A 14,513-nucleotide genomic window follows, 5' to 3' on the forward strand; every position below is an offset into this window, starting at 1 on the left:
CTGTGGCCAATGGGAGCTGCAGGGGTGGTGCCTTTTGGGGGGGCGGTGCCTTTGGCGGGGGCAGTGCACAGAGCCGCCTTGCGGCGCCTCTGTATAGGAGCCAGAGAGGGGGACATGACGCTACTTCCAGGAGCGGCTTGAGATAAATGCCGCCCGGAGCCTGCATCCATGACCTCCTCCCATGCCCTATCCCCCTACCCCAGCCCTGATCCCCTTCCTGCCCTCCAAACCCCTCAGCCCCAGCCTGGAACACCCTCCTATACTCCAAACCCCTCATCCCTGCCCCACCCCAGAGCCTGCACCCCGCAGCCAGAGCCCTCACCCCACCCTCTGCACCCTGCCCCTGCCCGGAGCCCCCACCCACACCTTGAACTCCTCATTTATGGCCCCACTCCAGAGCCCCAACCCCCTGCCCCAGCCCTGATCCCCCTCCTGCCCTCTGAACCCCTTGGTCCCAGCCAGGAGCACCCTCCTACACCGCAAGCCCCTCATCCCAACCCCACCTCAGAGCCTGCACCTCCAGCCAGAACCCTCACCCCCCCAGCTGCACCCCAAACCCCTGCCCCAGCCCAGAGCCCCCTCCCGCACCCTGAACTCTTTTCTGGCCCCACCCTAGAGCCCACACCCCCAGCCAGAGCCCTCAACCCCAATTTCATGAGCATTCATGGCCAGCCATATAATTTCCATACCTAGATGTGGCCCTTGGGACAAAAGGTTTGCCCACCCCGATCTATAAGATAATATATCATAAAAGGTCCAAATAAAAACCAACATTTTGATTACGTCAAAACAAAATATTTTGACTGATCCTTCCCTCCTCCTCCAAACAATTCTTTGAGTCATTGTTTCTCAACAAGCACTGTCTCTCCAACAAGTATGTGTTTCAGTGGGAACTGTGAATGTTAAGATTTAATTGGCTATTTATTAAACCACAGTGTTTGTGGTATCGTCATTTAGAAGGTTGCTTCATGAAGTATGGATTTTTACAGTCAAAATTAGACAATATAAGTAAAATTACTGTGCCTCTAAAAAGTATCAAAGTCAGACACTGCATACTACAATTAAGTAATAAGTATATGCTTTAACAGCCCTTGCGTCTGTCCTAAATATCTGAGTCTACTCAACATGACCTGGAAAGCAAAGTGTTGAAGTGTGAAAAAAGGGAATCATTTCATACTATCATTTGCTCTTTGTTACCTAGTTACCATGTCAGTTTGATGTACAGCACAAGCTATTCAGGAATTACATGTTCACCACATATAAAATTATTTGTTATTGTTTTAATACATGAATGAGGACCATCCAGATACAATAATCTTTTACTATGAACTTCATGGTTACACTTGTACATGTAGTATGCAGAAAATGTGATGACACAAATACTTTTGATGGGCACCTATACATTTAGCAAGGAATTTGCCACAGGGAAGAGTTAGTTATATTATAGTTAGAAGTTAAAATTTTATAGAGAGAGCCTACTTATATAAAACACAGCATATATTATACATTTCCAATTTGAAACGCAACCATATAGAATCTGGCCATGCAAACCTTCCTATTGACAGCAATCAGATTACTCATGTGAATAAGCATTACAGGCCTTAATGCTAGAAAATTATATAGGGTTCATTTCATTCAGACAACGTATGTAAAGCTGACCTAAATGCCTTGGGGGGAATGCTAGCACTTCTGAAAAAGAGATTTGGTAAACATAGCCAGGATATTTGCCTTACTATCTTGCGATTTTTATCCAGTGAAGAATCTGTATCAAGTGCAAATATTCAACACAAAAATCACATTTGAAATGTATAGAAGTGTTTACAGCTTAGTAGTGGCCTGACAAACTCCGTAACAAACAATTGGGAGGGGTGGAAGAACAAGAGGACAAGAGTTGCACTAATAAGATCAGCAAAAACAATGAGTACTTGTGTACTATGTATATATATCTTCCTACTGTATATTCCACTCCATGCATCTGATGAAGTGGGTTTTAGTCCATGAAAGCTTATGCCCAAATAAATTTGTTAGTCTCTAAAGTGCCATAAGTACTCCTTGTTGTTTTTGCTGATACACACTAACACGGCTACCACTCTGAAACTAATAAGATCACATGTTTGATGTAGGTAATTGCATATCTTTTGGTTCACCATAAAGCTGTTTTCAAAAAAAAGATTTGGCCTCTGTGGGAGGAACCGTCCTTGTGCTCGATGTGTGTATAGCACCTCGTACAATAAGGCCTGTAGACATCACCACAGTCTAAATACATAAATGAAAAGTATTGTTTATTTTTAACTCACTTCTTGTGCGCATTGTGGAAGAAATTATTCTTAAGGAGGGACTAGAAACATTTTAACACACTTAAATACTTTTAACATACCAACCCTTTGAGCGATTTCAAGCAGCTACTGTTTTTAAGAAAATCAGCCAGTGGGAGAAGTGTTGCAATCTTTTCCTCAAGAAGTTGGCCTGAATCTCTCTCTGCACTAGTTTTCTCGTCTTTAAATGGGAGTAGGGCTACTTTTGAAAACCTCCTTGTCTATTTACAACATAATATTTAAGCTGAACTTATCTGTAAACTGGGATAGGTGCCTGCTTATTGTTTCTCTGTAGAATGTCGATATTCTATATTAATAATTCTGAAAAAGCTATGCCATTTTGAGCAAGCTTGATTCCTCCCATCTGCAAAAATTTTAGCTGAATTCTGAGGACTGTTAAGGATTAACAGGGGGAAGGGTAGAACTGACATTTAACTCTACTTCTATGCCAGTTGTTGGAAGTAAGCCATTAGCAGGAATGGATGTACAGTTATGATCTACCCATTTTCAGTAAGAAGATAATAGTCCCTGATGCATATGCATTCATTTTGTTAACATGTGCACCCAGAAACTATCAGAATAATTCTGGAACCATGCAGTGAAGCTTTTTGCTTGCACCACTCAGGCATATTTACCAGATTTGGTGCTACCACTCCACTGCTTTGCCAGCTGCTATTCCATCTGCTCTGAACAATGGTTTTTGTTTACCTTAGCAAGCCTAAGCTATTTCCCAAGATAAAAAATTATAGTACTGACCTCAGTTGCTGCACTATAAACCCAAAGTACATTATTTTTCCTTCACTGGAGAGCCTCTGGATTTATACCAGTGCAGCTGAAATCAAACATGACGTGTATGTTCAGTTGCTGATCTGTCAGTAAAGATTGTAAGAGGAAGTTTATTTTTGGTAACAGAGTCATTACTCATCTCTTGATTACCCCTCTTCTTTAGCCCTTCCCCTTTACTTTTGTTTCCCCCTCTGGTCTGTTGTCTAGCCTTCTCACCCTTCTTCACATCCCACAATGATCTGCTTCTCACTTTGTCCTTTCTCTCTGGTTCTTCTCTTGCACGGCTCTACCCTGTTGTGCTGCTGTGCAATCAATGAGCTTCAAAGGAAAACTCAAGCCTTTCGTAAGTTTTGCTTTGCAGCCAGTGATGCACATGCAGCAGAAAGGAAGTGTAGCAACCCATCTTAGCAAGTCTTTAAGGCTGCGTCTACACTGCAAAGTTAGGTCAATGTAAGTTACGTTGGCATATAGCCACCCACTTTCGTACATCACATGGGCACGCACACACTTGACTGCTTGCATTGGTGCTGCACATCCTCACCAGGAGTGGTTGTGTTGATGGAAAATGCGGTACACCATGGGTAGGTATTCCAGAGTGCCCTGCACTACTGTCCGGCACAATGCAATGCTTTGCATTTTGCAGTGCTCTGTGTGATACCAGCAATTCGTCCTGGGATTTCTGCGAACTAGGAAACAAGTTTCCACAATGCCATTTTCTCCATCCCATTAGGCTTATTCCATGCCATAATTTTCAGGCCATTTTTAATACTGGTACAGTACAGTGTGACATTTTTCTGTCTTCACCATTTCTCTGACTAACACATGGACCCTTCAGAGCTCAGTGCAATTCAAATGACCATTGCTAATACAGGATGCACGATTCTTCCATATTCATGGCACGTCAATGAGTACTATGACAGCAAACGGTGTGGTGAAAAGGAGGAAGAGAATTTGACAATGATGACTGGATGCTGATGGAGATAGTGAATAAAAATGTCATGTTGCTGCTGGCATTCACAGAGCAACTCCACAGGGTGGATTGATGCTTCTGGCCCCAAAAATGAGCATTGATTGGTGGGATTGCATCGTAATGCAGGTTTGGGATGACAAGCTGTGGCTGCAGAACTTTTAGATGTCAAAGGCCATGGTCCTGGATCTGTGCGCTGAGCCTGCCCCAGCCCTCCAGTACGGGGACACTAAATGAGAGCTGTATTCACAGTGGTGAAGTAAGTGGCGATTGCACTCTGGAAGCTTGCAATGTGGATTGCTATTGGTCAGTCAATGGGCAATCAGTTCAGAGTCAGCAAATTTACAGTGGTGGCCACTGTCATCCAAGTGTGCAGGGGTCATTAAGCATATCCTGCTGCACAGGACTCTGACCCTCAGCAATGTGCTGCAAATAGAAGGATTTGAAGCAACAAGCTTCCTGAACTCTGGTGGGGTAAAAAGAAAAGAAGGACTTGTGGCACCTTAGACACTAAAAAATTTATTTGAGCATACTACATACTTTTGTGAACTACAGCTCACTTCATCATATGATTCAGTGGAAAATACAGTGGCGGGGTAATAGACAGGACACACATCCCTATTCTGCCACTATCCCATCTTGCTAGTGAGTACATAAAGGGAAAGGGATAATTTTACAGGGTTTTGCAAGTGCTAGTGGATCAGCAGGGATGATTCACTGACATCAGTGTGGGTTAGTCAGGGAAGATGCATGATGCTTGAGTCTTTAAAGAACACAGGACTTTTCCAAAAGATGCAAGCAGGGACATTCTTCCCGGACCAATGCAATCCCATTGGTGATGTTGAAATGCCAAGAGTGATTCCGGAGGACCCACCCTACCCCTCATTCATGAAACTGTACACTGGCTGCCTTCCCAGCACCAAGGAAAGATTCAACAACAGGTGACTGATGAGTATGCTTTTGGTAGATTAAAAGCTTGCTGGTGATGTTTAATGACCAGATTTGATCTCAGCAAGGCAAACATTCCTAATGTTATAGCTGCATGCTGTGTACTATGTAATATCTGTGAGGCGAAGGAGGAAAGGCAACAGGCAGGGTGGAGGAGTGAGGTAGACTGGCTGTCTGCTGAATTGAACAGCCAGACACAAAGGCTACTTAAAGAGCCAACTGAGGAGCTGAGGGAGGCCTTAAAAGACCATTTTAACTATTAGCCACAGTAGTGTTGTGTTTTACTTTGGTAAATTGGTGTGCCTTCATGTGTATAGTGTTTAAATAGGGTGGGCTATTGACGCCTCTTATGAATTTTGTAATGTGGCATTTACGTGGTGTAAACACATATTGTGGAAAGACAAAATAACAAATGCCAGAGTACAGGAGCTGACAGAGCAGGGGACATGTTAAAAAACATCATCAAAGAAAGAAGGCTCAGGTGTTTAACAGGATTTAAGATTCTTAATATTTGTTAATTGGCGTTTCTTATGACAGCTCCCTAAATGGCATCTTCTGAATAACTCATTTAAATATTGTCTTTGTTTTCATAGGATTTAGTTAAGATTGTTTACTTTGCCCAATTACAAACTGTCTGGTTATTAATATTAACCAACAAGGTTCACCTGCCCTTAAACAAATTATTTTGCCCAACTATAAACAGTTTAATTATCTAATTAGATACTAAAACTGGATTCACAATAATTTGGGGAAACAGTATACTTTGGTTTGAATTTAACACACAAAGAACACCTCCCCAGATGTAGTTCATTCAAGTGGTAATCTCTGTTAAAAATACTCCATGGAGAAACATGCAGGAGAGATTTAATGAAAAGAAGCATTGTATACCATTTGTGTTCTGTTTAATGTTGTCTTTTCCCTTTTTTAATAGCAAAATAGCCATAGTTAATAATTGTGATTATTTTGCTTGGTTTTAAACAGAGTCCCTACGATATATAAATGAGCCTCTGTGACTAAAAGAGTGGGAGTCACATCCCTGAATTGGCAATAAGAGAAACAGTAAGAGCTGTCCTCCTGTTTCCTGTTTCTCTAAACTAAATATTTTAGTAATTTTTAAAATAAAATTACTTGGCATGATTTAAAATTACCCCTTTCTACCCCACAAGTCTGAAAACACTTACACATGGCAGGTCTATGAGCTTAAAATGTCACCTGCTATATTATGTATATATTATATATTTGTTTTTATATTTTTTCTTGCATCTCTTTGAAATTTCAACATAAAAGTAAATTTAGAGGCTCTTTTACCCCAAGAACAAACAATGTGTTTTTTTTTATAAGAAAACGACAGTGGAAGAATGACCTTGAGTAGAGAAGGCTGAAATTTTTCTGTTCTGAATTTCTTTTTGAAGTTTTCCAGTTCTATGAAAAACCAAAATTGGGTGGTTTTTTTTCATTTCTTTCAAAAATTTTCACTGAATACATTGACCATTGCCAGGCACCTCTATCTCTGGGTTTAGTGTAGCTGGATTGGGGCTCAGAAGATCTGGATTCAGTTCCCAGCTTTGCCTCAGATTTCCTGTGTTACCGTGGGCAAGTCACTTACTTCTCTGAGCCTCAGTTCTTAAAACAGGGATATTAATACTTACTTTCTCCTTTGCCTGCTTGTCCAGTTATACTACACTTCGGGAAAGGGACGGTCTCTTACTGTGTTTGTACAGTGCTTATCACAGTAGGGATTTGATCCCAAACAACAATAAAGTTAAAAAAGAAAATAAGTTTTATTAATTTGTGGGCAACCCAATGCATCTGTTATGCAGGGGAAAAATCCAAATGGAAACAGACTTCAATTTCAAAGCTTCAGATAGGTTATTATTATAACTGAGTTAAATTTTTTCAAAAACTATGACAAATATCTTGAGTGTCCTTCTATTTAATCTTTATATCGCTACAGTCTAAGTGTAAGTTACTGTTGAGATATGCATGTATGTCTCAAATACACATACAGGCTTATTTATATATTTTGTGGATTAGAGATTTTCTTCTGAATATAGATAACCATGAATCTATACTATAAATCATACCCCACTGAGGAAAGTACTTGAGAAGAAAAAACTCAAATGTTTAGACATATGGAGATTAGCATGAATGCTGGAAATGTTTCATCTGCGCTAACATGATGGGCACAGTCTCTCTTTGTTGTTTACTTTAGAAATGAACAGTTGCTCTAGGGTAAATTCACAATACTGCAATGCAGAAACGATAATATGCGTGCTTGCTCTAATACTCCAGTTCCACAGCTAGCTTTCCAATAAAATCTAATCAGAATTAATACTATAGTTCTTGGTTTAAAATTAATCCTTGTATATCTAAACAAAAGTTCCAAAAGATTTCTCAGGACCCACTTTGCCATGACGCATACACAAATTTAGCCAAATAATATTAGCTCAAGGGGAAGATGGGGAGAATTTCTCTTTTTATGTTTTTAAAATTTGCAAATATATGTAAAATTGTATATATTTTTCTGCATTCCTATACTCCGCCTTGTCTATGTTGCTTATCTTCATAGGCTCCATTCCTGCAAGGAGAACTACAAGGGTGAAATGGGATGCCTTGTGGGCCCAGGGTTCTGGCTACGCAGTTCTCAGGCCTTGGATTGTAAGGCAGGGATCGTATCTCCCTGTGTGTTTGCACAACACTTAACTCAATGGAGTCCTGAGACGAGTGGTCTCTTTGGGTGCTATAATATAAATAGGCTTCAGAGTTGCAGCCGTGTTAGTCTGTATTCGCAAAAAGAAAAGGAGTACTTGTGGCACCTTAGAGGCAAACAAATTTATTTGAGCATAAGCTTTCGTGAGCTACAAGTCACTTCATCGGATGCGTTCAGTGGAAAATACAGTGGGGAGATATACATACATAGAAAACATGAAACAATGGATGTTACCATACACACTGTAACAAGAGAGTGATCACTTAAGGTGAGCTATTACCAGCAGGAGAGTGGGGGAAAAAACCCTTTTGTAGTGATAATCAAGGTGGGCCATTTCCAGCAGTTGACAAGAACGTATGAGGAACAGTGGGGAGTGGAGGGGAGGGAATAAACATGGGGAAATAGTTTTACTTTGTGTAATGACCCATCCACTCCCAGTCTCTATTCAAGCCTAAGTTAATTGTATCCAGACTAACAAATTTATTAGAGCATAAGCTTTCGTGAGCTACAGCTCACTTCATCGGATGCATTTGGTGGAAAAAACAGAGGAGAGATTTATATACACACACACAGAGAACATGAAACAATGGGTTTATCATACACACTGTAAGGAGAGTGATCACTTAAGATAAGCCATCACCCACAGCAGGGGGGGGAAAGGAGGAAAACCTTCCATGGTGACAAGCAGGTAGGCTAATTCCAGCAGTTAACAAGAATATCAGAGGAACAGTGGGGGGTGGGGTGGGAGGGAGAAATACCATGGGGAAATAGTTTTACTTTGTGTAATGACTCATCCATTCCCAGTCTCTATTCAAGCCTAAGTTAATTGTATCCAGTTTGCAAATTAATTCCAATTCAGCAGTCTCTCGTTGGAGTCTGTTTTTGAAGCTTTTTTGTTGAAGTATAGCCACTCTTAGGTCTGTGATCGAGTGACCAGAGAGATTGAAGTGTTCTCCAACTGGTTTTTGAATGTTATAATTCTTGACGTCTGATTTGTGTCCATTCATTCTTTTACGTAGAGACAGCAGGATTTACAGCAGGATTGTCTGGCTATGTAGACTCCCTCCTCAGGCCCTTCGTTACCAGCACTCCCAGCTATCTTCGAGACACCACCGATTTCCTGAGGAAACTACAGTCCATTGGTGATCTTCCTAAAAACACCATCCTAGCCACTATGGATGTAGAAGCCCTATACACCAACATTCCACACAAAGATGGACTACAAGCCGTCAGGAACAGTATCCCCGATGCTGTCACGGCTAACCTGGTGGCAGAACTTTGTGACTTTGTCCTGACCCATAACTATTTCACATTTGGTGACAATGTATACCTTCAAATCAGCGGCACTGCGATGGGTACCCGCATGGCCCCACAGTATGCCAACATTTTTATGGCTGACTTAGAACAACGCTTCCTCAGCTCTCGTCCCCTAATGCCCCTACTCTACTTGCGCTACATTGATGACATCTTCATCATCTGGACCCATGGAAAAGAAGCTCATGGTGGAATTCCACCATGATTTCAACAATTTCCATCCCACCATCAACCTCAGCCTGGACCAGTCCACACAAGAGATCCACTTCCTGGACACTACGGTGCTAATAAGCGATGGTCACATAAACACCACCCTATATCGGAAACCTACTGACCGCTATTCCTACCTACATGCCTCTAGCTTTCATCCAGATCATACCACTCGATCCATTGTCTACAGCCAAGCGCTACGATATAACCGCATTTGCTCCAACCCCTCAGACAGAGACAAACACCTACAAGATCTCTATCATGCATTCCTACAACTACAATACCCACCTGCTGAAGTGAAGAAACAGATTGACAGAGCCAGAAGAGTACCCAGAAGTCACCTACTACAGGACAGGCCCAACAAAGAAAACAACAGAACGCCACTAGCCATCACCTTCAGCCCCCAACTAAAACCTCTCCAATGCATCATCAAGGATCTACAACCTATCCTGAAGGACGAGCCATCGCTCTCTCAGATCTTGGGAGACAGACCAGTCCTTGCTTACAGACAGCCCCCCAATCTGAAGCAAATACTCACCAGCAACCACACACCACACAACAGAACCACTAACCCAGGAACCTATCCTTGCAACAAAGCCCGTTGCCAACTCTGTCCACATATCTATTCAGGGGATACCATCATAGGGCCTAATCACATCAGCCACACTATCAGAGGCTCGTTCACCTGCGCATCTACCAATGTGATATATGCCATCATGTGCCAGCAATGCCCCTCTGCCATGTACATTGGCCAAACTGGACAGTCTCTACGTAAAAGAATGAATGGACACAAATCAGACGTCAAGAATTATAACATTCAAAAACCAGTTGGAGAACACTTCAATCTCTCTGGTCACTCGATCACAGACCTAAGAGTGGCTATACTTCAACAAAAAAAGCTTCAAAAACAGACTCCAACGAGAGACTGCTGAATTGGAATTAATTTGCAAACTGGATACAATTAACTTAGGCTTGAATAGAGACTGGGAATGGATGAGTCATTACACAAAGTAAAACTATTTCCCCATGGTATTTCTCCCCCCCACCCCACCCCCCACTGTTCCTCTGATATTCTTGTTAACTGCTGGAATTAGCCTACCTGCTTGTCACCATGGAAGGTTTTCCTCCTTTCCCCCCCCTGCTGTGGGTGATGGCTTATCTTAAGTGATCACTCTCCTTACAGTGTGTATGATAAACCCATTGTTTCATGTTCTCTGTGTGTGTGTGTGTGTATATAAATCTCTCCTCTGTTTTTTCCACCAAATGCATCCGATGAAGTGAGCTGTAGCTCACGAAAGCTTATGCTCTAATAAATTTGTTAGTCTCTAAGGTGCCACAAGTACTCCTTTTCTTTTTGCAAATACAGACTAACACGGCTGCTACTCTGAAACCTGTTAATTGTATCCAGTTTGCAAATTAATTCCAATTCAGCAGTCTCTCGTTGGAGTCTGTTTTTGAAGCTTTTTTGTTGAAGTATAGCCACTCTAAGATCTGTGATCGAGTGACCAGAGAGAGTGAAGTGTTCTCCAACTGTTTTTTGAATGTTATAATTCTTGACGTCTGATTTGTGTCCATTTATTCTTTTACGTAGAGACTGTCCAGTTTGACCAATGTACATGGCAGAGGGGCATTGCTGGCACATGATGGCATATATCACATTGGTAGATGCGCAGGTGAATGAGCCTCTGATACTGTGGCTGATGTGATTAGGCCCTACAATGGTGTCTCCTGAATAGATATGTGGACAGAGTTGGCAACGGGCTTAGTTGCAAGGATAGGTTCCTGGGTTAGTGGTTCTGTTGTGTGGTGTGTGGTTGCTGGTGAGTATTTGCTTCAGGTTGGGGGGCTGTCTGTAAGCAAGGACTGGCCTGTCTCCCAAGATCTGTGAGAGTGATGGGTCGTCCTTCAGGATAGGTTGTAGATCCTTGATGATGCGTTGGAGAGGTTTTAGTTGGGGGCTGAAGGTGATGGCTAGTGGCGTTCTGTTGTTTTCTTTGTTGGGCCTGTCCTGTAGTAGGTGACTTCTGGGTACTCTTCTGGCTCTGTCAATCTGTTTCTTCACTTTAGCAGGTGGGTATTGTAGTTGTAAGAATGCTTGATAGAGATCTTGTAGGTGTTTGTCTCTGTCTGAGGGGTTGGAGCAAATGCGGTTGTATCGTAGAGCTTGGCTGTAGACAATGGATCGTGTGGAGTGGTCTGGATGAAAGCTGGATGTATGTAGGTAAGTATAGTGGTCAGTGGGTTTCTGGCATAGGGTGGTGTTTATGTGACCATCGCTTATTAGCACCATAGTGTCCAGGAAGTGGATCTCTTGTGTGGACTGGTTCAGGCTGAGGTTGATGGTGGGATGGAAATTGTTGAAATCACGGTGGAATTCCTCTTCATTTGTCTTTATTATTTATTTTTCTGATTTGTAAGATACATCTGCTACACCATCTCTAGATGCAGTTACAAACATTAAAACACCACACATGCTTATTAGGAACTAAACTAGGCAGTAGGGACAGGCTCACACTGCAGCCTCTGATTCAACTCCCTCAGTGTTTGAGGATGTCTGAAATGGATCCAGATCTGAAGTTTGCAATGTGAGCTCATAATTGGACCAGGCTCAGAATATTTTCAAACATGGGGAAAGTTCCAGATCCAGGCTTCCAGAGGCAGTCCATCCAGAGGCATGGACCCTTCTCTAGTTATAGAGTTGATATAAGCCTATACAAGAACCCCAGATCCAAAAGGCCCCTGAATTTTGGGCGTTTGAAATCCAGTCCTGAATCCACCTCCGCATTTCCTGATTCCAAATGTCACTACTGGGGACTCTGTCTCTTTTTCGCTTTGCAAAGCTCAAGGAAACCTTTATCTATTCTAGAGAAATTGTTTTCCCAAAACCAATACTTCAATATTGTTTTACTACTATATGTACAATCTGTTCCAGCAACCTAATATTCACAAGCAACCTCACAATAGCAAACTAGAAATGTGATGCAGGACTATATATTGCTTAGGAAAGCTAGATCAGTTCCAAGCTTTGAAGGGTTATTCTGAACCGTGAGATAAAATATTTTTAAAATTCTAAACAGTGCTTTGACAGTGTATTTTTTTAAAGATGAACAATGCTCAAACAAAATATCCCTGGACAGGCATACTGTATTCAAACAGCATGCACAAATCCTAGAGCAATGAAAGCAAATACCAAACCTAAGTAACTTCCCTCTCTGAGTGGTATGTGTTAGATAAGTGCACCCCAGGTGATTAATTGGACAAAGTTGAAAAAAGGTTTCACAGTGCAATGCATGTAAATAAGGGAGCAAAGAGGTGACTGGGGAAACAAACAACAGATGAAAAAATCACAAATGGAAATTACATGCTGGGCAAAAGATAAAAGAATTAACTTAAAGAATTTGTAAACTGAGCTAATAGCCTTCAAGAATCAAAATGCATGTAAGCAAAAGGAGAAGTGCTTATTTGCTGCACTTTATTTTAAGGAGCCTACCGGTCACATTTTCAAACACAGGTCCCTAAAGATAGGTGCCTCAGCGCAAACATAGGTACCTATCTATATGGCCTGATTTTTAGAGCTTATGAAGCTCCAATTGACTTCAGCTGGTCTCTGATATCCACATGACTAACATGGATTTAGGTGCCTAACAGACATCAAAGTTTCAAAATTTGGCCCCAATAAATTTTTTTATCATATTTGCAGCAGTGGACATTTTTAAAGGCATAAATGGTGTTTCGATGCCTAACTCCCACTGACATGCAATGGGAATTAGGCACTTACCCACCATTTGAGCTATTGAAAACTTCCCCAGCACCTTCATTGTTGTTAAGGTGAAATTAAATCAATATTTGCTCTGACTTTGAGAGAAAACCGACAGACTAAGCAAGGGGAAATGAGAGTTATGAAAATTAACTCCTGGTAAACAGAACATACATTTTTGTTAGATGAAATAAGTTTCTAAATATTAGACATAATGGGAAAATTCTGTGCTCCCTTAATCGGGTTACACCAGTTTAAGTTAAAGTGGACAGCAAACTTTGACCCAATGCATATAGTACATCTACACACACACACACACACACACACACACAGTACACATTCCCTAACCAAGATTTTTAAAAACAGAGGAGCTCCAAAATTCATCTTTGGGCACCAAATAACCTGATTTTCAAACATGCTTCCTGCTGGTTGCTCCACACCTTTGAAAAATCAGGTCACTTGGGCTTTGTCTACACTAACACTTTTGTCAGTCAAACTTATGTCGGTCGGGGATGCGGTTTTTTCACACTCCTGACCGACAGAAGTTTTACCAACAAAAGCGCCAGTGTGGACATCTCCCGCCGACATAGCTACTGCCGCTCATTGGGGTGGTTTAATTATGCTGGCAGGAGAGCTGTCTCCTGCCAGCATAGAGTGGCTATATGGGAGATCTTACAGCAATGCAGGTCTGAGATGGTCTGTAGTGTAGACAAAGCCTTATTTAGGACCGGAAGGAAAGATGTAGGAGCCTGATTTTAGGCACCTCTTTTTGCAGTTTTTGGGAACAGTACATTCCTTTTATGTACTCACTATGGCTGCAAGGCCACCCTCTGAATATGGGAAGCCTGCAGTTACTTAAAGTTAGGCACAGATGCTGAATAGCTGTGCTCTCTTTCCAGTAAGTAACAGCCCCCATCTACCCTGTCCTGAGTTTGAGAACTGTTATTAAAGATGGTCCAGCTATACCAGTTTCTACCTGGTCTGATGCTCCCTGATTCTTGGGGGAAGTTCAAGCTAGTATCACCACAGAGCTCTCAGTTAGTTCAAAGCAGCACTTACTCCATAGCACACACCACTAGAAAATGAGCAATAATCATCACATTAGCTGTTCCTGAAGTAACGAGGCCCCTGTAACATGGGGAAGAGAGGATGCCTGCAGCAGCAAGTTTGACAGCATTTTGTGAACTGTACATATGCAATCTGTTCCTTTCCTGAGTGGCATGGCCAGCAGTTTTGCAAGTTGTGCAGCAGGGGCATACAAAGCCATTAATTATTTCTGGAATCCTGAAGAATTAATTCCCATGTGAACAGCTGTAGGATGCTTTAGCCTTACCTTATGATAACACACAATGCAACAAGTTTCATCTCTGTGCTGTCAGAGAAGTGCACATATCCCCCTCACTGCATCCCAGGAGGGAAACAGTGTTTGTTGTTTCAGAGTAGCAGCCGTGTTAGTCTGTATTCTCAAAAAGAAAAGGAGTACTTGTGGCACCTTAGAGACTAACA

General features: G+C 41.8%; 1 protein-coding gene across 5 annotated transcripts in view; it reads right to left on the reverse strand.

Moving 5' to 3' along the window:
- Positions 1-14,513, reverse strand: part of KCNAB1 (potassium voltage-gated channel subfamily A regulatory beta subunit 1) — a 242,096-nt gene that overhangs the window by 67,781 nt on the left and 159,802 nt on the right. The window lies entirely within an intron of this gene.

This window comes from Dermochelys coriacea, chromosome 9 (genome assembly GCF_009764565.3).
Source record: "Dermochelys coriacea isolate rDerCor1 chromosome 9, rDerCor1.pri.v4, whole genome shotgun sequence".
NCBI classification, from domain to species: domain Eukaryota; kingdom Metazoa; phylum Chordata; order Testudines; family Dermochelyidae; genus Dermochelys; species Dermochelys coriacea.